General features: G+C 42.8%; 1 protein-coding gene across 6 annotated transcripts in view; it reads right to left on the minus strand.

Annotated features, from left to right (window-relative positions):
- FHIT (fragile histidine triad diadenosine triphosphatase) overlaps positions 1-26,402 on the minus strand; it is a 1,485,305-nt gene that overhangs the window by 1,020,638 nt on the left and 438,265 nt on the right. Inside the window, exon 1 of one of the 6 annotated variants that reach the window (XM_045989792.1) lies at positions 15,704-15,755. The exons of the other annotated variants lie outside the window; for them this stretch is intronic. The gene's annotated coding sequence lies outside the window, so the exon portion shown is untranslated. Of the gene's footprint in view, positions 1-15,703; positions 15,756-26,402 lie in introns of those variants that run through there. 6 annotated transcript variants of the gene reach the window in all.

A 26,402-nucleotide genomic window follows, 5' to 3' on the forward strand; every position in this document is an offset into this window, starting at 1 on the left:
CTAAATTCATGGTTGTGCTACCAACCATGTCATATTTCTAGGTCTTGACCGCAAAAATACCTCAAGATACATATACATTGCTGAAATGCACTACTTCTTAATCTTGACTATATCTTTGACTCCAGTAACCCTTTCAAAGAAAAAAAAAATAGGGACAATTACTCTAGTCACTTCATTTTTGGAAAATTCATTAACTTCTTCTTTTCAAATATTCATTAACACTTCCATGAACCATAATTCTGACCCTCAATACTCAACATCCAACTTCTCAGACAGGTCAGAACTAAATTCTTCAGTTTGCTGTTTTAGCATTTTTCTCATGTCTTTGCAGATAAAATATGGTTAAAACAATGGTTTCCGGAGTGCCTGGATAGTTCAGTCATTAAGTGTCTGCCTTTAGCTCAGGTCATGATCCCAGGGTCCTGGGATTGAGCCCTGCATTGAGCTCCCTGCTCAGTAGGCAGTCTGATTTTCCTTCTCCCACTCTCCTAGCTTGTGTTCCCTTTCTCACTGTGTTTCTCTCTGTCAAATAAATAAAATCTTAAAAAAAAAATTATATAAAAAAAACAAAAAACAATGGTTTCTGGGGCAGCTGGGTGGCTCATTCAGCTAAGAGTCTGCTCTTCGTTTTGGCTCAAGTCATGATCTCTGCTGTCATGAAATTAAGCCCCACGTCAGGCTCCCTGTTTAGTGGGTAGTCTGTTTGAGATTCTCTTCCTCTCCCTCTGTCTCCTCCCTGTACTCTCTCTCAAATACACAAATAAACCTTTAAACACACACACACACACACACACACACACACACACACACACACACACACACTGGTTTCTATTCCAGGAAGACAGGAGCTCTCTGCCGTTCTCTATACTCTTCTCACTAAACTCGACTTGCTCCTTTTGGAGAATCCCAAGAGAAGTGCAAACCCACATGCCTATTGCACTGGGACAGAGGGCAAATAAATGTTCTTATAAGAACAACAGTTACCAGCACGCTTGACTACATATGAAACATGCTATCTCCCTGCCTCCACCCTTTTTTCTCAGAGATTTCTCAAAAATTTATTTTTCATTTTCTAAACTTTGCTTGAAGACATAGATTTAAAGAAATAGTCTCAATAGGGCATGCAGGTTGCTAGGTAGTAACTGACCTTCAACCTCCGTCTCAGGAGTACTCAGGGAGAGGAAGGCACTGGCAAGCTCTGTCTACTATGGCAAGTGGAACTCACTTGGCCATTTGTGGCCAGCTAGGAGGTGTGCCCCAATGTTGTCATATCATCCAGTTTTATTAGGAAAGCAAGAAAACAATTTTTATGAAAAAAATGTGAAATCTCCAGATTGTCTGTTATTTTCTAATTTATGCTTGAATCTTCCATTTTTTCAATATAATCTATTTCTATATTCCCATATAATAGACATCAAGTGGTCTAGTACACTGAGGCCTCTGAGTTATGCCATCCTTCAGCCAGTAGCTTTTACCCTTTTCAACCGTCTGTCATTTCTGCCAGCCCATGCTCACACATCCTTTAAGACTGCTCAAAAAATAAATAAAAGAAAATAAAATAAAAAGAAAATACATTTTCCACACAATCTTCCGTGGATCACTCTACTCTTCATTCCTCATTATCAGTGTTTTATTTCCTCAGCCCTTCTTCTTTTTTTTTAAGATTTTATTTATTTATTTGAGAGAGAGAGAGAGAGAACAAGAGGGGAGAAGTTCAGAGGGAGAAGCAGACTCCCCAGGGAGCTGGGAGACCGATGCAGTTCTCAATCCCGGGACTCTGAGATCATGACCTAAGCCAAAGGCAGTTGCTTAATCAACTGAGCCACCCAGGCGCCCTCCTTCACCCCTTCTCTGTACACTCTGAGCTCCTTTTCTGAATCTTCCAGCTTTTCCTCCAATACTAGATTCTAAATCTCTAAAGGTCAGGATGCTATCTCCTATCACCTTCACATGCTCTAAGGACTTAATGGAGTGTTATACACCTGCAGACATTAGATGCATACTTTGGTTGAATAAACACTCCATTTACTTAATCCTGTACAGCTAGCAGTTTTTATGCTTATACTTGGTGCACTTCTAGATCAAAATAGTAAGTCGAAGTCAAATCTCTTCACTTAAGGCAATCTTGGGGATTCAAACACTTAGCTGTAAAGGCAAGGCAAAACAGTTTATCTGGGCAGTGAAAGAAGAAGCCATCTGTTGATCTGAATCATCAAGGGAACTTGTCCTAATCCTGTAAACATTCAGTGTCAGAACTTACGTTCAAAATGTAAATAGGGAAGAAAATCATAGGATCCAAGTGCCTTCTCTTTCACGTCCTGGGCCTGTGACAGACATCATTCATTGATCACAGCATTCTTTTCTGTTGAGTCCGAATGCAACTTTAGCAATCTCCTTAACAACCCTTCAGCTAGATCTTGTCTAAGAAACAGAATTGGTATGCGGATGGAAAATGCTATTATATGGATTAGATACACACCAATTTTACGGGTCAAATAAGAGAAAACAATGCATAGCTTCTGCCGCTGCTCAACTTGTGTGTGTCTTAGAAGCTGGATGACTTATGGGGCGCCTGGGTGGCTCAGTGGGTTAAGCCTCTGCCTTCGGCTCAGGTCATGATCTCAGGGTCCTGGGATTGAGTCCCGCATGGGGCTCTCTGCTCAGCAGGGATCCTGCTTCCTCCTCTCTCTCTGCCTGCCTCTCTGCCTGCTTGTGATCTGTCAAATAAATAAATAAAATCTTTAAAAAAAAAAAAGAAGCTGGATGACTTAGAATGGGGGAAAGCCAGGTATCAAATGTGGAGGAGTTAAGTAAGAACTAAAGAAGAAAAAATATGTCTACTTTAAAGACCTTGCCCATTAAATTTTAATCCTGTGTGAAAGATTTACTATGCGATGAGACTGCTTTTGTTGTGCCTTGTAAAACATACTGAAATATAAAAAGAGTAAGCGGCTTCACAGGGATTGCTAATTTAAATAAATAAATAAACGGGTATATTTATATTTCTATTCAAGGGACTGTTTCATTTCTCCAAACACAGAACCAAAGCAATCTGGAACAACTCAGACACAAAATTCCAGCGAAAAGCCACTCACCTTCAAGTATAAGCAAACTTATTAGCATTTATTAAAACAAACAAACCCTCAGTACTGAAAAAATAAATGTGCGTTGGTTGATTGATCCTTTAGTTGTAAGCCACCAAACATGACTTTTCAGAGACTCTGTGCCTTTTAAGGTAAATCCACAGACAACAAGAAGCCAGTAAGTGGTAAATCAAGGCCCAGGCAAAAGACTGAGTAGCATAGTGACATCTGTGAGTTTGGCTTGCCACCACATACGTTTCTCATTGTGGTAGTGCCAGCAATCTGATTTTCCTCTAGGGGACACCTTCTTTTCCCAACTCTGAAGCCAGATGGTGTGGATGGAGCTAACATCATTTCTTACACGGAGAGTGGGCAAGTGACCAGTCAGTGTATTTCTTTTGACAAATGATTCAGGGAGTCAATCTTTGATTCAATGATTGATCCAATGCTACTCACTCCTGAAATTTGGGATTGGAACTCTTGAGAAAGAGGAGCTAAAAATAAATCCTGCTGGCATCTGGTGGCCATCTAACTACCACAAAAAGAGACCCTCTCTATACATGACATCAACCTGATGGAGACAGTACTAAGAGATGAGAGAAATAGATTTCTGATGTCATCTTTGAGCAGTTAGATCCATCTCTTCCTGAAGGCAAAACAGCCCTTAAGTTTTGAGATAAGTAAGCCAAAACCCCCTGACTTTCATTTAGCTACAGTTAGAACTGAGTTTCTGTCACTTGCAAATAAAAAAGAGTCATACCTAAATGCAAGTAGCTTATAGTTTATTTCATTCTTAGGTGATGAACCTCCAAGCTTTTATATCACTGAGTTAGAAAACTTAAATTCTAGTATGGATGGGTTATAACCTCATGCAGTAAAACTGGTAAAATCTCATTTCTTTTCAGTGCCTTTGTTTTCTCATTTGTAAAACAGGGGTTAAAAAATGGTAGCCTCACAGAGAAGATGTACATATGGTCAATAAGCACATGGAAAGGTGTTTAATATCATTAATCAATAGAGAAATGCAAATCAATTCTACAATGAGATACAACTCATTACCCATGTGGACAAATTTGAAACCTCATTCACTGTTGATAGTAATATAAAATGGTGCTTTGGAAAACAGTATGGCAATTCCTCAAAAACTTACACACAGTTACCATATGGCCTAGCAATTCTTCTTCTAAGTATATGCCCCAGAGAGAAATATATATATACCATACACAAAATTTTGCATACAAATGTTCACAGTGGCATTACTCCTAAGAGCCAAAAAGTGGAAGCAATATAAGTGTCCACCTACTGATGAATGGATAAACAAAATGAAGTATATCCATATAATATGACTGAGCGATAAGAAGTAATGGGGCATGGACCCATGCTACATGATGGATGAACCTTGAAAACACTGTGCTTGGTGAAAGAAGTCAGTCACAAAAGATGACATACTGTCTGATCCCATTTATACGAAATGTCCAGAATAGGCAAATCCATAGCAACAGGAAGTAGATTAGTGGTTGCCACAGGCTAGGAGGGGAGAATGGGTAATGAGTACTAATGGGTACAGGGTCTCTTTGTGGGGTGATGACAATGTTCTGAAATTAGAAAGTGGTTGATGGTCCCATAAGTTGGTGAATATACTAATGCCACTGATATATATATATATATATATATATATATATATATACACATATATCTATATGTGTATTATATTATATATATACACATATATCTATATGTGTATATATATATAATATATATATTATATATTTTATATATATATTATATATATAATATATATATTAATATATTTTATATATATATATAAAGACTTGTTTATTTTAGAGAGAGAAAAAGTGAGTTAGTGGGGGTGGGCAGAGGGAGAGAATCTTTCAAGCAGACACCCTGCTGGCCAGGGAGCCCTATGGGGGGCTCATTCCCACAACCCCTCAGATCATGATCTAAGCCAAAACCAAGAGTCAGACGTTCAACCGACCGAGCCATCCAGGCGCCCCTGAACTGTACACTTTAAAAGGGGTTAATATAGCAAAGGAATTGCAGCTTAATTAAAAAAAAAATAATTTGTCAGAAAAAAAAAATGTAAGCCTATTCTGATTCTCACAATGGCCATTGTAAGAAATCCATGATGACAATTATAAAAATGAGCATTCTTGGGGAGAATTAAGAAAAAAGAATGCATGCGAACATAAAAGTCTATTGTTTTAAAAGCTTCAGGAAATGTTAAGAGAATAGGAAAATGAAATTACCAAATGGATTTTCTCGGGTCACTTGGCTTCCTTTGTATCAAGAAATGGTCAACAAATATAAAGCAAGCACACATAAAGGCTATTTGGAGACCTCTTGAGGATAACAGCACGCAACATATTGCCACTGCCCCGGCCTGGCCAGGAATATTATTTATGTCATCCTTTCACGGCTGTATCAGTCTCCCATTAAACATTCAGAACCTCCTTGTTAATAAACTACATTATGAGCTGGATGCATTGTCTGGATAGACTGCATTGTCCAAAACGCTGCCCCATTATTACAGAAAATGCAGAATGTAATTAGTATTCCTCTTTGCATAAGCCGCAGCTTCCAATAATGGTACCATATTATAAAGCCTTAATTAATAAACAAGAGTTGGGCCACGACCGGTTACACTTATCTGAATTTTATATTGTGAAGAAAGGCCACTGTTCAATTCCGTTTACAAATATCTAAATTCTGGCTAGCCTACATGAAGACAATCTAAACAGAAAGCCCGAGACTTCTGTGTTGCTAATAGCATTGTGTTGGTACACCAACAATAGCAAACAATTAAGTGCTGGGACATAAACCATCCTGAGAAATGCTCAGAGTGGGAAGATGATAACATTGTATTTCAGCTGTATTATATGGTGCAATCCTTCCATTTGTTCATATGCATTTCCCGTTTAATGGATGGAGGAGCCAGGGTGGCTTTTCATACCACTATAAAGCCCTAAATGTGACAAAAGAAAAAAAAAAAAAACTGAGCCATAAAAAAACAACAAAAAAAAATAAGTGTGAGGCGGCGCTGGTTGGGAGCAGGGGTACATCATGATGGAGTGTAAGTACACAGTCCCTTTCCACATTTCCAGCTGCTTGTTATTGATTTTCCCCTAACCTAACCCCAAAGGAAAGCCATTTATGTAAGCCATGAGCATTGAACTAATATTTGGGACCATAATATTGAGTAGCCCAGTTTATGGGCCTCAGCTCAAGGAGCATTTGCATGAAACTGCACTCACCTGATTAAAATCCATCAACCCTACCATCTTGAGAATTAGACAGCACCTGGGATGCTCAGCTGCAGGTTCTCTGCACACTGAGACAGACCACAATGAGAGGGCAGCAAGGAGGCAGCCCCAGAGAGGAAAGGGAGGGGGAGAGCATGTGATGTGTGCTGGAAAGCAGATTGCATTAAAGACCGCCAGTGCTCGAATCTGAAAAGAGTCCTAAGCCTACTGCAAATACAGAGCTGTGTGAACATGATAATTCTTTCAACAAAGTCCATAATAATGGTTTCTAGAGGCACTGTGAAAACAGGGTGGCTGAGATAGTGTTCCAGCTCAGTGAAGAGGGACTGGCCCAGCACTGGAGTGTGGCCTACCCAGGAAGCCCGGGAAACGGTCCCTGCCTCCACAGAATCAGCAAGAGCCCAGGGAACCCAAGCCCAGGGGCTTCCGGCAGCATGTGCTGTCTTAGATCACTGCCCTTTCCATCAGTTCCAGGCACCAGGCACAGGCTCAAAGTCCTATCGGTCTCAGCAGGGCCTGCTCACCGTGACCACAAAGATGGCATGTGAATCAGTAATAGACTACAAGAGGCCACCTTCCTGCATGGGAAGACCCCTCCCTGAGACTCCAGGCTCAGGTGCTAGATCAATACCATGTATTCCTGTGATCTTGGACAAACAGGCTTGCTCAGCCTTCAGTCAGAGGGTGGAGTCGGATCATAAACACCTGTGGAATGAGTGAATTAAATCCCTACAGCAGAATTTTTTAAAGCTCAGCACCACTGACTTTTAGAGCCAGACAATTCTTTGTTGTGGGGGATTGTCCTACATGAAAAAAAGTGTTTTCTTCCATCTGTCTAGGTTCTGTTGCTGGTCTAAGAATGGAATTGATATAAGACAGATTAACAGAAGAAGGGGAAAAATGTTAATTGCATATATACTTATGGGAGTCCCACAAAGATAAGAAACTCTGAAGCCCAGAGGATTGAGGCCCATATACCCTCCAGAGCTGAGGAGAGGTATAGAGGTCTGGGGTTTCATCATGGGGAACACAACCATAGAAGGGAGGGAGAGGAGAGATTGGGTAAACATGCAGAGAAGCCTCAGGCAATAGCTTTCTTCCCCGTCTGGGCCCCTATCTAATGTTAATCTCCTTTACAAAACATAACTTCTGTTCTGTTTCCAGACCTTCTCCTATGTCTGCAGTTTCTCAAAATAATGACATCAAAATAATCCTTATGCCAAAGCAGCATCTTTGGGCGTGGTATATACATAGAGGTATCTCCAGCATTCCTGGCCTCTTCCTGACTAGCGAGGACTAGCACACAGCCCCTCTCAGTTATGATCCCTAAAAAGTCTCCAGACATCACCACCTGTGGCTGGGGAGCAAAATAATTCGTGGTTGAAAATCACCTCTAAGGTATCTTTCAGAATTTTAGATTCCAGGAGATAGTAATGCACCATACAACCACGGCGTACCCCCTAATCCTCGGGAAAGCTTACACAGACACCTTCCACGTTGCTGGCAGCTCATCGCAACAAATATTTCATTCAGCACCTATGATGTGCCAGGTCGAAGGTCACATGGGAAGAGGCTGTTCTGGCATTTGACGAGCTCAGAGTCTAGGTGAAAGGTGGCATTTCACAAAGAAACAAGGGGAAGAACCATGTTCTTCCCTGAGTCAAAGGGAAGGGGAATGTTCAGCTAAACATGTTTCTAATAAATATAGGGTGTCCTTTTATGTGATTACAACAGTTGAACTGTAAAGGCAGGCAAGAAATCAGAGCATACCTCTCTGCTGTTAAAAGAGCTATGCATACATCAGAGTTGCTATCATTCGATAAGGTAAATTTTGGGTCCTTTTGTCCTTTTGGTTGTTTACTGCAGTTGTTTGTTGGTGGTGGGGCTCAGACGGAAGGGACCATCTAATGAGGTGGTTTCATGTGAGCATAAGCCAAGAGAGAGAGCTCTAAGATGAGATGGCCCCTTACTTGCTGCATGAAACTCATGAACTCCTCCGATCCTTGAGTCCTCTGTATGAAAAGGACATAATCATTGCTGAGTGGCTAGCATGGCACCCAACACGAAGTAGAAACGGTGAGAACTATGACTATCATTGTTACTGATGTTGTTGCCTCTATCTTATCATGGATTGATGGTTTTTTTTATTGTGGTAAAATACACAGAACATAGAATGTGCTATTTTAACCACTTCTAAGCATCCAGATGGCACAGTCACATTGCCATGCAACTACCACTGCTTCTGGAACTATTCAGCTCCAGAACTTTTTTCACCTTTGCAAACTAAAACTCCCCATTCCTCCCCTTCCCTCATGACTGTTTTTCCTTCTTTCTCTTTTTCCTTAAAGATTTATTTTTGTTTATTTGAGAGAGAAAGAGAGAGCACAGGAGAGCATGCGTGCAAGCCGGGGGGAGGGTAAGGAGGAGCAGAGGGAGAGAGAGAGAATTTCGAGCAGACTCTCTCTTGAGCATGGAGCCCAAGGCAGGGCTTGATCCCACCACCCTGAGATCATGACCTGAGCCAAAATCAAGAGTCAGAAGTTTACCCAATGGAGCCTCCCAGGTGCCCCCTTTCTAAACCAGTTATCCCACAACACACCTTCTGACGGATGAGGACTGTCTTCTGTATGACAAAGCCTAGACAGTCTTTTGGTCTGGCTCCTCTAATCCGTCTAGGCTTCAACCTTGGCTTTTTGTGGGATCTCCATAACCCAACTGTAGCAAGAATTTTGCTAAATGAGTTTAGGGGAAAAAAATCCATTCTCAAGATCTCATCACCCTTACTATCTGACCAAATTCCTCATTCCTCACCCTTGCTACCTGACCTCCCTGGCTTGCCTTCAGTGAGAATCCCATTAGGTCAGTTTGATAAGCCTCACCCTACCCTCTTAGGAATTTCCAATGCACTGACCCCTACTCTGCTCCTTGACTATAAATCCCCACTTGTCCACACTTCCTTCAGCCCTGAACCCAGTTCTGCACTGAGGTTTCTTTTCCCCCATTGCAGTGGTTCCGGAATAAACTCTGCTTTGTTTTCTTTTTACCTCTTTTGCTACCGTCAGGTTCGGGTTTTCTTTAACAACTCGCAAATGGAATGTAAGGCAATTCAAGCCCTTGGTACCCTAGAAACTGAATAGAAACAGTGCTTAAAATAGCCATTCAGTGTGACGTTGATGAGTTTTGTATCCATCAGCCACCTCCTAGGACTTGATTGTACGTGATTCATGGCATCTTGAGGCAATGAGGAGAGGATTTAAAACGTTAGCACAATGGCTCCTGACTGTGGGGCCCTCTCCTCTTATTCACCATCGTACAAGGACTCATCACACTCTCCACTTCAGGGAAGACTGGGACAGCTAATCCATATTGTTCCAGAAGGAACTCTTTGGACATATTTACTTGATCGACTGGAAGTGGCAAAGAAAGACGAGTTCTCGGGTCTAAATGATCAAAGGTGCTTACTTTTCCACAGATAGCGAATGAACCTCCTTGGTCAGGAAGCCACATGTCCTTACAGGAGCACTCTCAGGGAAAAGTCTTCCAGTTTACAGCCAACTCCTCCAGCCAGCTAAAGAGCTCCTAATTTCACCTCAGACGTCTGCTTCAGCACCTACTGTGTTGCGCCAAGTTATTTTCTATCCACTGTCATTTCTGATTCTGTCGTAATTGAGTTTAAGGCGTTTGTAGACAGGAACCCTATCTGAGCTGTCAGCACCCTGCCTGATCATCTTCTGGCGAGTGGTCAGGCAGAAGCATGCAGCTAAGGTTGCCCTGAAGCAGGCTGTCAAGGAAACTGGCCAACGACATGAGCATTCTGTGCTCCACGGCTGAAGCCAATTCTGCTGTATTGCCAGTGGGACCTCCCAAGACCATCTCCACTTGGACTCAGTTGATAACATGTCTGCTACATCTGTCACCATCTGTCCAGGCATATCGACCTTGTAACAATCCCCAGGCACTTCAATCTGCTGGCAGCTCTGTGACTTCTACCTGTAGATCAGTTTGCCTCAGTGCCTTCCCGTCTCCCCCCTCTGATCCATAAATTAGGACCTAGCAAAATGTGATCTCCTCTGAGAAGTCTTTCCTGGAGCCACCAAGGCAGAAGTGGGGATGGCTGAGTTGAAAGGGATGGAAACAACTACTGAAATCTCCAAACTGAATCTGTACTTTGATTTATTTCAAAAGATGGGGGTGGGGGGTAATCCATGATGTGAGATATGGCAATATTTTCCAAGTCTTAATCATACATTACAGTGACCCAGAACTTTTGAACAGTATAGATCCTAGGGTCTTCCCTGGCTAAGATATAAGGCACAAGCTTATGGCCCAAGAAGCTATATTATTTACAAGATATTCTGATCCACAAATGGTACTGGAAAGAAGAATCAGGCCTTACTGCTATGTGCCTTCAAGCAAGTCACTTTGCTTCTGTGAGCCTGTTTTCTCATCTGTACAACTGAAACTGAGAATGCCCACCTCACAGAGTTTGGGGGGAGACTAAGAGAAGGGATGAGCACAAAACCCTTAAATGAGGCTTCAGTAAGTGGAACTATGATCATGATTACTATGGATTTCCTTAAAAAGCTCCTTTCCACTTCTTGAAACCAATGGTCCAGTTTGCAAAACCCTCCGCTTTTAGACAACAATTTACTGAAGGGTAAGAGGGATTCAAACCAAGATGATAACAGAAAAAAATCAAAAGGGACATTGAGAAGTAGTTCACGTAGAAAGCAGGTCATGAGCATGCAATGTGGTTTTTCTGAAGGCCTATATTCTTCACTCCCATTGCCCCTTTCTCCTGATTAAAAGGATTCCCCAGTAGCTGAAATCATTAACATATGGGAGTCCATGAAACAGTAGCTAGCGTAGAGAACTACCCCACCTTATAAAATTAGTCAGGCTTTTGTGTCTTTCATAGACTAATGCTTTAACACTTCAATACCTACAGCAAAGTATCTGCACCACAAGAAAAATGTGTTCCATGGCCAGCAGGCTATCATACAGTCATCTGCTTCTAGAAGCCCTGGGTTAACTGTATCCCAAACTGAAAGTCGCCATCTTGCTTTTAGTAGGGAAGCTAAACAATGGCGGTAAGTACCTAAACTCAGAGAGCCTGAGTCTTAGAAAAACACGCAAATATAGACAGTTTTGTATCATTTCCAGATATCAAATAACAGGATACCATGACAGCTAATCAAAATCCCCTATAGGTAATTCCCCATAAAGAGATGGCAATGGGAAAGGAGGAAGAGTTTCATAGCTCGGGTGAGAGGAGAGAAAAAGAAGTAAAAGAAAGATGCCCTCCTACTATATTGACCTTTTTAAATGGCTGCCCTGCAGGCTAAGCATGAAGATAGTCCATCAGAACAACAGACTTGGTGGGTTCCTCTTTGGAAGGACAGACCCTTGGAGGGCCCATCTTGGCTCCCTCTGGCCAGTCCTGGCAGAGCAGAGCTGGAGGCAGGGCAGCAGCAGGATTGTCAATACTGGCTTTGGAGGCAGTGCAGCCTGGAGCAGAACCCACTCATTAGCTGAGCAACTGGCTTAGTCACCTCTTTTAGACTCTGGGCTTCTGTTTCTATTTGGAACAAAAAGATATGTAGCTTCTAAGGTCATGGTGCCCTTCATACGTGTTCAATTAAAAAGTTAAAACTATTATCATTAATTATTAGTATTGTATTTTATTACTATTATTAATATCAAGGGAATATCAGCAAGTATGAGTGTCCGATGGGTGTCAGTCAAGAGATAATGAGCTTGCATGAGGCTAGGCACCTCGACAAAGTCCGGTTCTAGCTTAAAGGTACAAAAGTGTGTGTGTGTGTGTGTGTGTGTGTGTGTGTGTGTGTGCTTGGCCTGCACATTATTTATAAGCAAAACAAAACATGTAGCAAAATACTAAATTGGGTGTCTTTGCACAAAAGTCCAGATTTCTGGCTTCTTTTTGAAAATACCAGAAAACCAGAAGGACATGATGAGATCTCTTTCCACAGGCCAACCGCTCCTCCAGAGCCCTCCCAAGTCCCAAAAGAGTGGCCCACTGGTCTCCTTATTTAGAGAAAACTCCCTCTGGCTACATCATGAGGACCCAGGGGCAATCATGAGCAACAAGATTGCTGAGGACTCAGATGGGGAGAACAAGAACAGAAGCAAGGAATGAGAAAAGAGACTTGGCACTCACTCTCTGTCACAGGCCTTATTTGTCTTCAGCTCAGCTCGCTTTGTTTGGCTGGACATGGAAAACCCTAGAGGGGAATTCTGCTTCCAACTTGCTCTTTGCACAGCTAATTATTGGGGGCTCCCAGAAGGCTGGAGAGAACAATGACTTCCGCAGCAGTTGCAGTTGGACTGGCTTAGTTCCTTTTTTTTCACCCTAGAGGTCAGAACTCATGGAAGGGGAGCTATTTGTTCTAGTCTTAAACCAAATCTGCCCAGAGACACAGACACATGTTCCGACCTGAGACCAGGAAAGCTACTATTTCGATGCGTGGCAAAATTCTCCTCTCCTGCCATCCCTGGCAGCTTCCAGACTCAAAACATGCATTTTTCCTTGTGGATACCATTTACTTCTCTCCCTTGGAAAAAGGAGGTAATATTCAGGAAAAACAAAAACAAAAATCCCTCACTATATGCCCAAGAGTTGCATCCCTCTGCCTGAGGGAGATATTTCCTGTTTCCTAGGCTCATAGGATTAAGATAAGGGGGTGAATTAACTGGGATGCTCAATGAAACAACCCAAACTCATTTGTACACAATTTACTAAGAAGTATCCACAATTTCATTCCAATAGGGAATACATGACAATCTCTGAAAAACAAGGAAACAGGACAGAAAAATATACATTCTGTAGCTATAAACCCAATAATAATAGAAAAACCTCCCAGCAGCCCCAGAGAGACTTTTCTTATGGCCACCCAAAACTATTATCATCTATGGCACCCCTCATTTTAAACAGAAAGAAATGGAAGCAGTTGGCCGCTGAGTCCATTTTAACTCTTGGCTGTTGCAGTGGAGATTCCTTTGGATTTCTTACCCACTAGATACGTTCCTCAAAGACAAGGTAAAGCTCATGATCTGATGAAACCTCTACTCAAGTTCATTTATTCATCCAGTCATGCAACACATATTACCGAGCACTTCCTAAGAACCAGGCATCATGCTAGGGGCCAAAGATACCGAGGTGAGTCAGAACAAAGATGGACACTGCCCTCAAAGAACCCCAGGGGAGGCAGATCTTGATCAAAGACCTCACATATATAACAGACCCTCTGAAAGGTGTATAAGGAGAGGTATTTGGTGCCAGAGCACCTATAACAAAGAAATAGTCCAGTTAGGGAGTAGAGAGGCAGAGAAAATATCTCAAAAGTAAAAACACTCGCGCTGAGATTTCTAGGCTGCAGGAACCAGATGTGCAAGAGTCCTGTGGTGAGACGGAGCAGAAAGAGAATAGGGACTAAGTAAAGGCCAGTGTGATTGGAATGGAGAGTCCAAGGGACAGAGTGATAAGGACAGAGTGTTAGTGGAGACCATGCAAGGCCTTCTGAACCGCTTCAAGGATTCTGAACAACAGGAAATCATTTAGAGGTGTTCAAGCAGGGAGACGTGGTAGTAGCAGATACAGTCATATTTATGCTTTGAAAAAAATAGATTTGGGTCAGGGGGTGGGTGGGAGGGTGCAGCGCAGAGTGGGTCAAGGGTAGGCCAGTTCTTCCAGCTCTGCTAGGCTACAGAAGTTTTGGTGAGACAGCAATTTTTGTCTTGGATGGTATGGTACCAGACTTGATGGAGTGAAGCTGACCCATTCTAACAAGATCTGCTGCAGGATCAACCCAATGTGCCAGAGGCATCTCAATAGCCCAAGACTGGTCCTAACTGTAATCCCTGGTTCTGGGAAGTTGAGTAAAGACATTTAGAAAGACCAAACTGCACAGAACCTGAGCATGTCTCTGTTCCCATGTCCCCCACAGCAGGGTACCACTCTGCACTCGAAGTCATCATAGCTCTCTATTTGAATTTACAAATTCTGAGAAAGACTCCACAGGAAAACCAATTAAATAGGCAGGGGAGAAAATGCTCACCATTGAGCACTGAAAAGAAAGATGATAGATAACAAGAAGGTTTCAGTGGAAGTGGGTAAAACGTTGAATTTCCATTCTGGTGTCATTCACACAGGTCCTGATTTAAAAAAAAAAATATTTTGATTAATCAAAACTATGGGTCAATCAAATGTTCCATAATGACAGCTCCTGTGGTCATAAATCTTTCCTATTGCCTGCAGCTGACATGGTCTCAGTCCACGGGACAGTAAACAGCAGAAGACAAATGTTTCTCTTCATTTCCCCCAAAGGGAGTTAAGCAATGAGTAATAAAAGGATATAAATTATTCACAGTGCTTTCTAGAAGTTTATGATTCAAGGTTTGGGAGAAATAATGAGGGGGGGGAGAGGCAGAAAACAGAATCCTGAATGAACCAATTTCTGTTTTAGAATGAAAAGGTGAGTTTCTGAGGTGGGCTCAACTCACCACACACAGGGCTCTGGGAGTGGCCAGAGTGCCCTCGTTCTTCCACAGAATGGCTTGTTCATTCCTCACATGTGTTTGGACAATCATTTTTTTTTAAGATTTTATTTATTTATTTGATAGACGGAGATTACAAGTAGTCAGAGAGGCAGACAGAGAGAGAGGAGGAAGCAGGTTCCTCGCTGAGCAGAGAGCCCAATACGGGGCTCGATCCCAGGACCCTGAGACCATGACCTGAGCCAAAGGCAGAGGCTTTAACTCACTGAGCCACGCAGGCGCCCCTGGACAATCATTCTTAACCTAAGGTCACCTGAGGAGAGCTCTGTTTCTGTCAGTCAATTTCTCTCCACTTCTGTAGAAATGGAGAGGGGGACAGACAGGGAGAGGGGAGATGGAGAGAGGCTAAGTCCAGCCGGTACCACAGAGTCTGAGGGAAGGTGAAAAGGGGAAGAGAAGGGACAAAGCGGCCAGCTGGTGGAGGAGATAAAATTTTCTGCTTGGTTTTACTTTTATAAGAAAGAAGGGACATCAGTGTGAGGAAAGATATCGAAGAGCACGGCAGCAGAAGGCTGTTCATTTGTTTGTTTATAAATGTGGCCCCAAATCTTGTACTTCTTAGAAACTATGAAGGAGAGCAATTTTGAAACTCTGTTCTCTTGCCAAACTGGGTTTCCTTGACTATAAACGTTCTGAGACGAAATCATGTGCATAAAGGCCACAAACATATCCACTAACCCTACCAGATGCAGGCGCTGTACCAGGAACTACCATCCAGGTAGAAGGGACTGAAAAACTCCTCATGATCTGGCCTTTGCTTACCTGCCTGCCTCGTTTTATCTCCTGCTAGTTGTCCTTCAGAACCAAGGTCACAGCCATTTTGTTCCTGCAGTTCACAAAAGACCGTGTTCTGCCTCCCCTCCTAGTCGGTAAACACGTTGCTGTCTGCCCAGAACGTTCTTCCTCTCTCGTCCGGCAGCACCGCCCTCCCCAGCTGCTTCTGGTGCGTTCCTACCACCCTTCCTTGGCTCTGATGTTACCTCCCCAGAATGCCAATCTGGATTCAGAGCTGAGTCAGGTGCTCCTGCTTCTGGCTCGCCCTGGTCTTATCTCAACCACCTGTAGGTAGCAGTTGATGATAATTAGATGGTGTGCAAGGTTTCTGATGGCAGGAACTAAGTCTTTGTCATTCTTGTCTCCCCCACTCCTGGCTCCCCTGTGAGATACATACAAAGTGCCCAATAAATCTCCAGCGAATGAATGAAGAAATACTCTACTCAAAGCCCAACTGCAAGGAACTTTCAGTATGGTTACTGAAGACACGACCTTTTGTTGTTTTTTTGTTTTGTTTTAAGATTTTATTTATTTATTTGACAGAGAGGGACACAGCAAGAGAGGGAACAGAAGCAAGGGAGTGGGAGAGGGAGAAGCAGGCTTCCCACTGAGGAGGGAGCCCGATTCGGGGCTCACTCCCAGGACCCTGGGATCATGACCTGAGGTGAAGGCGGACGCTTAATGAATGAGCCACCCAGGCGCCCCAAGACACAACCCTTTGAAGTATAACACAGCACAAGGCAATATAAAATAAATGCCTTATGAGTACGAAAATCGGCATTCAGAGAAAACAGAGGACTTTAGTCTGGGATGATAAGAGCCACAGCCTCAATTACAAGCCTATGCGTGTCTGGGATACGAGCACGACGTCAGTCTTTTCATAAACAGTCCTGCAGCATGATCATTGTGTCCACACTGACAAATGAGGAACCCAAGTTTCAGAGAGGCTGTGATTTTTCAAGGTCACATAGCTGGTAGGCACCACAAAAAAACAACAACAACCAGGATTTGAATTCTGAATACAAGATTTCAAAACTCTGAGAATGGGAAGGTAGGTATCCCACCTATGAAAACACAGACAAATACACAAAGGTGCTTGGGGGCAACGCGTGCACTGGGGACTATAGTTTTTTGTTAAAGATGAAGCTGATGGGATGTAGGCATGCTGGAGACCTCGCTGCTGGGTAGTGAGCTGTGACTTCATTGCAGGGACCCTGTGTGCCAGGCTTGGGGAACTACGTCAGGGCCTGGGCACCCAGGAGACACTGGTGGCTTTACAGCAGAGGAAACATGATCGGAGAGGAACCTCTGAGAGACTAAGTGGTGGGCATAGGCTGGACTGGGAAGACAAAGAGAAGGAAACCAGCTCCAGCCTAGTGCAACTTTGTAACTGGAAGGGCCCTGATTTCGTGGAGTGGAGATGACGCATGAAGGCAGACTGAGAGAAGAAACCAACAGTCTTTGATAGCTGAGTTTCTGTGGGTCTCAAAGAGAAAGAAACGGAAAGTGATTTAAGACCTATTAAGCCAAGATACAGGTACACTAATGATGAAGCCAGTGAGGGGAAGGTACTGGTTTGAGGAGAAAAATTATTTAAACATGCTAAACAAGGGGCACCTGGGTGACTCAGTTGGTTATGCATCCGACTCTTGGTTTAGCTGAGGTCATGATCTTAGGGTCATGATCTCAGGGTTATGATCTCGGGGTCATGAAATAGAGCCCTGCTTCTGACTCCACTAACAGTCTGCCTGGGTTTCTGTCTTCTGTCTCCCTTTTGTCCTTCCCCTCCTCTCTCTCTCTCTTTCTCAAATAAATAAATCTTAAAAAAAAAAACAACGCTAATTAAAACACTGTAGGGAAAAATCTCTAAGAAACAGAAATGTGGACCAGACAACCAGAGAGAAATGAGTGCAAGATACGGAACTTGGGAGTTAATTTGCCTCCAAGTGCAAACAGAAGCCACAGGAAAGGTAGCTGGCCATCCCTTCGAGGGCTGAGGAATAGAGGAAGAGGTTGGAAGATATGCAACAAATCTCAGTTAACACTCATGTTTAGACAGCAGGAATCTGCAGCTGAACAAGTTAAAGGTACACAAGAATCAAGATCTAAATGCTCAATATGAACCAGACATGATGCCAGGCACTCTTTGCATGTTATTCCATGAGGTAGTTACTATCTTATCGTATAAAAACGATATGCCATGGTCATACAGCTAGCAAGTGACAAAGGTGGGATCACAGTCATGTTTGTCAGACTCAGGGAGCATCTCACTCATGCCATGCTGCATCCCTGAACAGGGCTGTGGTAAGGAGGTCAGTGGAGGGAAAGAATCTTCGGGAATGAAGAAAATGAACTCAGTCAAGGGCAATGAGGACAGAGAAGAAGCCACTGAATCTGGGGCCGCCTCATCTCTCAGAGATAGTTGTGGTGTAAGTTCTAAAATGAAAGACCACTATTTTGTGCTGTCTTGACATCTGGGGGAAACTGAGGCAGCCTTGAATGGCCTAACTACAGGGTTCTCTTCCTATTTTGCTCCTGAGGACAGAGTCTGCTAGCCAAGCAACTCTCCCTGTAATTTGGGGACCAGGCACAGTTCCTGTCTGTCCCCGGGGTAAAGGGTTTCAGTTTCCCATCAGCACCTGAAATTATTCAAACAAGCCAATTACATCTGAATACTGCAAAGCCTGACTCTCACAGCCCCTGGTTGTTCCCTCTGTTCCCAGGTACAAACCCCTCGTGGCCTTGGCAGTAAACACTTCTTTCAGCTTAATACTGTTTTCTTCCCCTATATTTTCTTTTTTTTTTTTTTTTGCTTTTTAAAATATTTTATTTATTTATTTATTTTAGAGATGGAGAGAGTATATGCACATGAGTGGGGAAAGGGGCAGAGGGAGAGAGAATCCCAAGCAGACTCCCTGCTGAGCATGGACCACCCCATCCCCACCCCCATCTCTCCAAATCAGGGCTCAATCTCATGACCCTGAAATCATGACCTGAGCCAAAACCAAGAGTCAGACCCTCAACCGACCCAGGCGCCCCTTCTCCACTATTTTCTCGATGTCCAGAACACTACACAAGAATCACATAAATCCAGAATGTACAGAAAGCTATTGCAAGCAATAAGAAAAATAAAAAAGCCTAACAAAAACAGGCAAAAGATGAATAGGTAATTCTCAAAAAAAAAGAAAAGAGAGAGAAAGAAAGAAAAGAAATAGAAATGGTCAATAATGGGAAAATACTCAATCTCATAATAGAAATTTAAACAGAAACCACAGTGAATCATTTTTCTGTATCTTTCAAGCTGACAGCTTTAGATGTGCACTAGCCAGTGTTGGTGACGTTATAGGGAATTAAGTACTCTCACACACAGATAATATAATATAATATAATATAATATAATATAATAATTTCCAAAGTGTCTCAAGAAAACAACCTGTCAAGTCCATAAAGATGTATGTATGAGGACGTTTATTCCATTGTTGTTTGTCATACTGAAAAATCAGAAAGAATCTTAATGTCCATCAACAGGGGATTGACAAAATAAAGGTGGTATTCCTATAAAACAGAATACAAGCAGCCTTTTAAAATGATGATGTTGATGCACATGCACAACCTAGAAAGGTGATATTAGGTTAAAAACAAACAAACCTAGGGGCAACTGGGTGGCTCAGTGGGTTAAGCCGCTGCCTTCGGCTCAGGTCATGATCTCAGGGTTCTGGGATCGAGTCCCGCATCGGGCTCTCTGCTCAGCAGCGAGCCTGCTTCCCTCTCTCTCTCTCTCTGCCTGCCTCTCTGTCTACTTGTGATCTCTCTCTGTCAAATAAATAAATAAATAAATAAATAAAAGAGCCTTAGCCCTTTAAAAAAAAATAAAAAATAAACAAACCTAGGTTGCAGAATTACATGCGGAATAGCACACTTACTACCTAAAAATGTTTCTACATGTACATGTACACGTCGGGAAAGAAATTTATAAAATGTAAATGCCTCTGAGTACTTAAATTTCAGGTGCGTCTTACTCTCCTCTTCAGTTTATCCTAAAGACATATCACTGATCAAGGAACGTGAAAAGCCTTTCTCACTTGGAAGGAAAACAATGCATTGGGCAATGAATATTTCCCTTCAAAAAAGAAAAAGTGTACTTCAGGAAGAAATCACACAAATTACACACTATGTTTTGATTCTGCAACTTATCCCAGCAGATAAACGTGAAATCCTGGAAGGGAATGAGCCATGCACTGGAGTTCTCATAGGAAGTACAATAAACTGAGGCTTTTGCACCCTTGGAGGGGACTGAGCGTTAAGAGTGAAAAGCAGCAGGAGCCTTCCCAGCCTCTCTCTGACGGAAAGGACATCTCAGCCATAACCTTTGAGATCCCCTTCCAGATTCTCAACAAGGGCTACGTTTTTGCCTTTGACCTTGCAAACTCTTCAGACCCATGGCTCTGGATAAATTCCACTCTTGGAGCTTTCACCACCTGACAGCCACTGTTTCAAAGTCCCAACTGTGCCTGTTGGTGGTTAGAAAGCTTTGTGGAGGGCACGCATGGCCTATAAAACATGATTCTCAAAACTTCCCTCTGAGAAATCAGTTACTGATTTATCCCCCAATTCTGTCACCCAGAGGAGGGCAAAAGATGACATGACAGAGACCTCAGAGACTTTAATTCAGAAAGACAGACACTTCGTTTGGTTGTTTGGAAAAATTACAAACGCACTATGTCACTTTAAAAATGTCAAAATAGAGATCTCCATGTATCTTGTTAGGCGTCTGTCATGCTCCCAATAATATTACTTTTGACAGCTATAAGAGAAGCAATATCCATTGGCCTTCTAGCTCTTTAAGAATGCACAAATTAATCCATCTGGAAGGAGCTGTGTTCTTGACCCCGGGGTTCTTTTTATTAGAACAAATTCAGACACAAACTCTGGGATAGTTCTGGAATATTATATGAGGGTGAATTACGGGCAGTCGCACAACCTAGAATTGTCCTTTAATGCGTTTTTATGAGGCAGTGCCAAAGGTTGGCAAAACTCTCTTTCACCACAGAGGAAATCTAGGCTAAAAAGGAAAATAAGAAGTTTATGAACTATTAAAAAAATAAAGCCTCAGAGTTAGGGAGTTATGGATTAAGTTCCGATCCATTAATTCTTTTATTCCCTCACAGAGCTGGCTGAAGACGTGCGGCTCTCTGCTGGGGGACAGAAACACTCCCATGCAGAACACACAGAAAAAGGGAGAGAATGGATGGCAGAGGGGGGTGGGGTGGGGCAGACCCTTTCCTTCAGATGTTAATTTATACAGGAATCCTGAATTCAATAATCTCACATCCCCCAGGTTAGGGAAAGATCCGCTCCCCAATTTCATTTGGGAGTTCTATTACATTAAGCAATATTCTGTTTGACCAGACATGCCATTCTTCTCTTGAAGGAAATTAATTTCTTGATTCTTCCAGCTAATATAATCCCAATTCAGTGCTTCAAGTTTTCTCAGGGCATCACTAGATGAAATAAAGTTCTAAAGTACCTCTAGTGGGAACTGACAAGCGACAGACGGAAATAATGGAGGAGAGGCAACTTGAAAGCAGGTGAGGCAGGGGAAATCAGGTGTTGACCTGCCCCTCACAAGCCACACTGGTGATTTGTTAAGAGGGTTCCATATTCCTATTCCATATTCCCATATTCCATATTCCATATTCCATATTCCTCCCTGAGTAGCGCTCTTTTACGACTTCCATAGAAAATTTATTTTTTCAGAATGGAAGGTCTCTGAACAGGATACATGGGAGATTATAAGAAAAGAAACACAGTGATTTCCAGTTGTTTAAAAGGCAAGTCAGCAAGTCTTTACCAGCAAAAGGAAAAGGTCAGGATCAATAAAAGGGGCTTTCCTTTGGAAGGAGATCTGTTTTCAGTTTAACACAAGTAAATCCTTATGGTGGGCCTTCTTAAGACCAAGGAAACAGCCAGCTATACAAGGGATCCGGCCCTGCCAGAAAAATAAAACATCTTCATTTGAAATTTCCCAACAACATCAAAACAAAACATGACAAACCCCACTGGCTCTGCCCCCTAACTCAGGTCTCTGCCTGAAGGGCAAAGGTTATTTACACTGAAAAAATGGAAATGAGTCTTCAAATGTAAAGATGTTACTACTCATAGATGTAATTTTATGCTAAAAGTAGCTTTTTGGAGACATCATCTTAAGGGTGATGTTAGCTGGGAAAATCCCAAGTATACGGTGAGCTTGGTCTGGGAATAGGGCAAGATACTGAGCATCATTTATGACAGAACTCCTTCCCTTGAAGGCATCTTGGTGAAACTCGCCATCTTACTCATTTTCTAAGCCCTCTTCCTTTTATAAAGAAAGTACTGGCTCAGGGCACCTAGGTGGCTCAGTTGGTTAAGCATCTGCCTTTGGCTGAGATCATGATTCCAGGGTTCTGGGACTGAGCTCCGCATCAGGCTCCCTGCCGCATGGGGAGCCTGCCAGCGGGGAGCCTGCTTCTCCTTCTCCTGCTCCCCCTGCTTGTGCTCTCTCTCTCTTACTCTTTCTATCCAATAAATAAATAAATAATCTTTTTTTTAAAAAAGGCTCAACTACTATCTTTTGGAAAATATACAATAAATGGCATTTTTTTAGCGATATTTTCTCAGACAAATCTAACACTTGCTGTAGTGATACAGCTGTTCTGACACAGATGTTCTACATACACATACATACACATACACACACCACACATATACGCACACACCACTCACAACATACACACACAAAATTTTAATTGGTGAATTCATAAGCCTGACAGTCACCCATTATTGCGACCTTGGCTATGCCCAATTCCTAGCTCTTAGCTAGCTATACCTTCTCCTCTTTTTCCTTCCTCTCAAGAAGGCATTTCAGATTGCAAGGCTACAAGGAAGTAAGAGTTTTAACCTTAGATCTGCTTTCATTAAAAAATAAAAAAAAAAGAAAGTAAGTCGTCTGCCTCCTTAAGCAATTTAAATATTACTAGAGAAAAACTACTGGGAATAAATCTCACAAACCATCACACCCCTGGTGGCATTCAGCATCAAAGTTAGTTTCTTGCCTGAAATGACCCCCTCCCACACACACACACACTTCTTCATCTATACAAATCCTACCATTATCTCAAGGTCTGTCTACTCTATAGATGAAAATCCTTCAGCCTCCCCTCCCTGGACTCTACCAGAGTTCACAAACTTGAGTCTTCCAGAAGATGGGGGCATTACGTGCACGATGGAAGCCATGTTCCATCCAATGCTGAGCCATGGCAACATGGCTACCAGAAAGTGAAGCCTAGCCTGAAGGAGCAGCCGCCAGCCAGTCAGCCCCAGCCTGCTGCTGCCATATGGGAACGCAGGCCCCCTGCCAGTCCCTCTTCCAGGGTCTTTTTTTTTTTTTTTAAGATTTTTTTATTTTATTTATTTGACAGAGAGAGAGATCACAGGTAGGCAGAGAGGCCGGCAGAGAGAAAGGGGGAAGCAGGTTCCCCACTGAGCAGAGATCCCGATGTGGGGCTCGATCCCAGGACCCTGAGACCATGACCTGAGCCGAAGGCAGAGGATCAACCCACTGAGCCACCCAGGCGCCCCCCTCTTCCAGGGTCTTCACAGAAGCCAAATATCTGCATTTTATGTGAAATATCCCCACTTAAAATGTGGGCTCAATTAAGAAAGTTAAGATAACAGTAACCGTGTGCCCAGTGTTAGACGCATGAAACCACAAATTTGCCTCCTCCGATCGCTATTGAACATGTGAAGCTTAAGGGTCAATGACACACGTGTAAGTGGCTGTGAGGTGTGTGTGTGTGTGTGTGTGTGTGTGTGTGTGTGTTTTGCATCACCAGTTAGATCAGTATGTCTCAGAAAGACAGAGATAAATGTGTGGAATATATAACTTGAAAATAAAGCCGGTCTTTACCTACTGGTCTTCAACTTCAGCTTACTTTAAGTTTCAAATAATGTGTAAGGGGGATCCTAGGTACTGATATTTAGAAAAGATGGACATTGGTCAGGATGCCTGGATGACTCAGTCAGTTAAGCGTCTGACTTTTGGTTTTGGCTCAGGTTGTGTTCTCAGGGTTCTGAGATCCAGCCCCCCATCCCCACCCACTGTTGGGCTCTGCACTCAGTGGGAAGGCATCTTGAGATTCTCTCTCTCCCTCTGACACTCCTGCTAATGCTCTCTCTCTCTCTCAAATAAATAAATAAATCTTTAAAAGAAAATTAAAAAAAAAGAAGGACATTGGTCAAAAAGGAAGGAACACTGAGCCTGACAGTAAGGCCCGGGAAGGGTATATACCCTTATCTATTTTATTCAGCATATATCAAGAGTACAAGCTAAATATATAGGTTTGAATGGAACTGGTTTGAATCTCTTAAGGAACCAGATTCCAGACAACCATTTCATGTATGAGAAGTTTAATTTTGCCAGATTGCGCATATAGTACCAATGAATTTACAAACTGTCAATAAAGTATCCCATTCTTTGGCCAGATCTTAGCAAGAGCTGCCTACACTGAAATATTTTTTACTTTACAATCTTAATAGTTATAAATCCAACCAAAGCAGTAAAGAAAAAGTGCCTGGCTCAGAAAACGCATTCAAAGCATATTAGTTAAACTTAACTAAAAAGAAATAAACAAAAGATCAAACTTCCAGGCATCTTATCTCTCTGTCGAGAAGCAAGAGCCCTGTGGCTGGGGCTTCTTTTATCAAAAGCATACCCATATTTTTTTGTCAGATAAACTTATTTGGTTTTCCTTGTGTAATGGGGTGAGTATTGTACAAGGTTTCAATGCCTCTTTTTTCCAACTCAAATTGTCCCTCAGAGGCTCAAAGTACTAACAAAGTGCTTCGCTGCATGCAAGTCCTGTCTACATTTGTCTGGCAAATATGATGCCGGCTGAAAAGCCTGATGGGTGTGTCATTTGTCACGGGCACCACCGAGCTCCAGGCTGCTTCCACCAGAGAGTGAATTCAACTTCATAAGGAGAAGCGCCGACAGGAAAGTCTTCCAGCAGAATTCCCAATAACCAGAACATGGGCATGAGATCCAAAGACTAATAAAATGGACTGGGGAGAAGGCACTGAGGAAGCAGCAGGAAAAGGGGGGCACTGAGCCTGCTTTTGTATTGAAGGGCAAGGGATGGGCATAGAAAAGAGAAGGATGTCTAGCACCTGTAACTCTATAATAGCTCCAGGGATAAGGCTACATTGCCCTAGTTCCTGTGGACATGGAAACAGGCTCAGAAAGGTCTACAGTCTCCAGTGACTGGCTTAAATGGAGTTTGGCCAGGTCTTTCGAGCTCTAAAGCTCCAGCCTAGTCAATACCTAATGCACCTTCCAGTAAATCACCGAGCCGGTCAACGCAGGTAATGAGCTATGCTGGGAATCTACAGATTAGGGAGAGGGTGTTGTTCATTTTTCAGCTTAATTTTGTTAAAGACATAATACGCCAACCATAGAAAACAATCTGCTAAGTCATAGCGAATCAGCCTTGTTGTTAGTAAGGGTATTTTATTCAAATACATATTAAGCACTTACTAATATATTTGAGATCCCGCAGATACTAGAGAGAAATTCAAATACATTCAAAAGAAGCTTAAAGGAAACCCCCTCTTTTTTTTCATTACTGCATAAATGGAAGGATATTTTCATTGAAAACGATGCTTGTTCACTCAATCACCAAATATTTATTGAGAAACCACCTGGGCCAGAAATAGATGTGTACTCTGAGGATGACACAGAGAATAAGACAGAGAAGGTGCATGCCTCAATGAAGCTTGCTTTCCTTTGTTTAGAGACCAACTCAGTGAAGCAAAGGAGGGAAAGAGGGAGGAGCCACTTATAGTTTGTGATAAATGCTGTGAAGCAAATATTGGGGTGCCTGACAAAGAGTAAACAAAAGACAACCTTTATGGGGAGGAGTGCTCCCGGAGGAGTTGATGTTTAAAGGATAAGATGTAACACACACAATGAGTCAACATTGTAAGGGGATAAAGAAAGGGTGTTCCAGGTAGAGCGTCCAGTGAGGATAATGAACTTCATTTCTGTCAAGAAGGTTTAGGCCGCACTGTGAACGGGTATAACAAGCCAAGGTATCTGTGTAGAGTATAATGGGGGGGGGGGGGTAAGAACCATTCGGCCCCTCTTGTACACCGCCAGAGTGGATCTGGATTTTATTCTGAGTTCAGTGAAAGCTGTTAAATGATTGGGCCTTATACAGGGGTCCAACACACACAGATTGGGGGTTTTATTTCAGTTGTTGCATGAAGAATAGACAAGAAGACTCGTAGGGAAATGGGAGAACAGGCTGCATCCGGGAGACGGCCCCTGGATGTTCTGCTAGATGCCCGCCATTTGCTCTCCCAATCTACCCTCCACCCTTTCCTATCCTGTTGTCTACCTCAGAGGCTGGCTTCTGTAGGTTGCAGCCAAAGCTTCCCTTGGCTTCTGACTTCCACTTGGGTTTGGCTAATGGGAACCCCCAGCTGGAGATTAGAGGAAGGGGGAAGAGAGAATTGCAATGTTTATTACCTCAGCTCCCCCCGGGGGTGGATCACAGGCTTGCTATATCCCTCAGCCACTGATTGTTGGTTGGTCACATGGCCTCTACAATGTACCCTACCTTACAGCTCTCCCTCCGGCTTCAGTACGCTT

Source organism: Meles meles, chromosome 20 (genome assembly GCF_922984935.1).
Source record: "Meles meles chromosome 20, mMelMel3.1 paternal haplotype, whole genome shotgun sequence".
In the NCBI taxonomy this organism is placed as follows: domain Eukaryota; kingdom Metazoa; phylum Chordata; class Mammalia; order Carnivora; family Mustelidae; genus Meles; species Meles meles.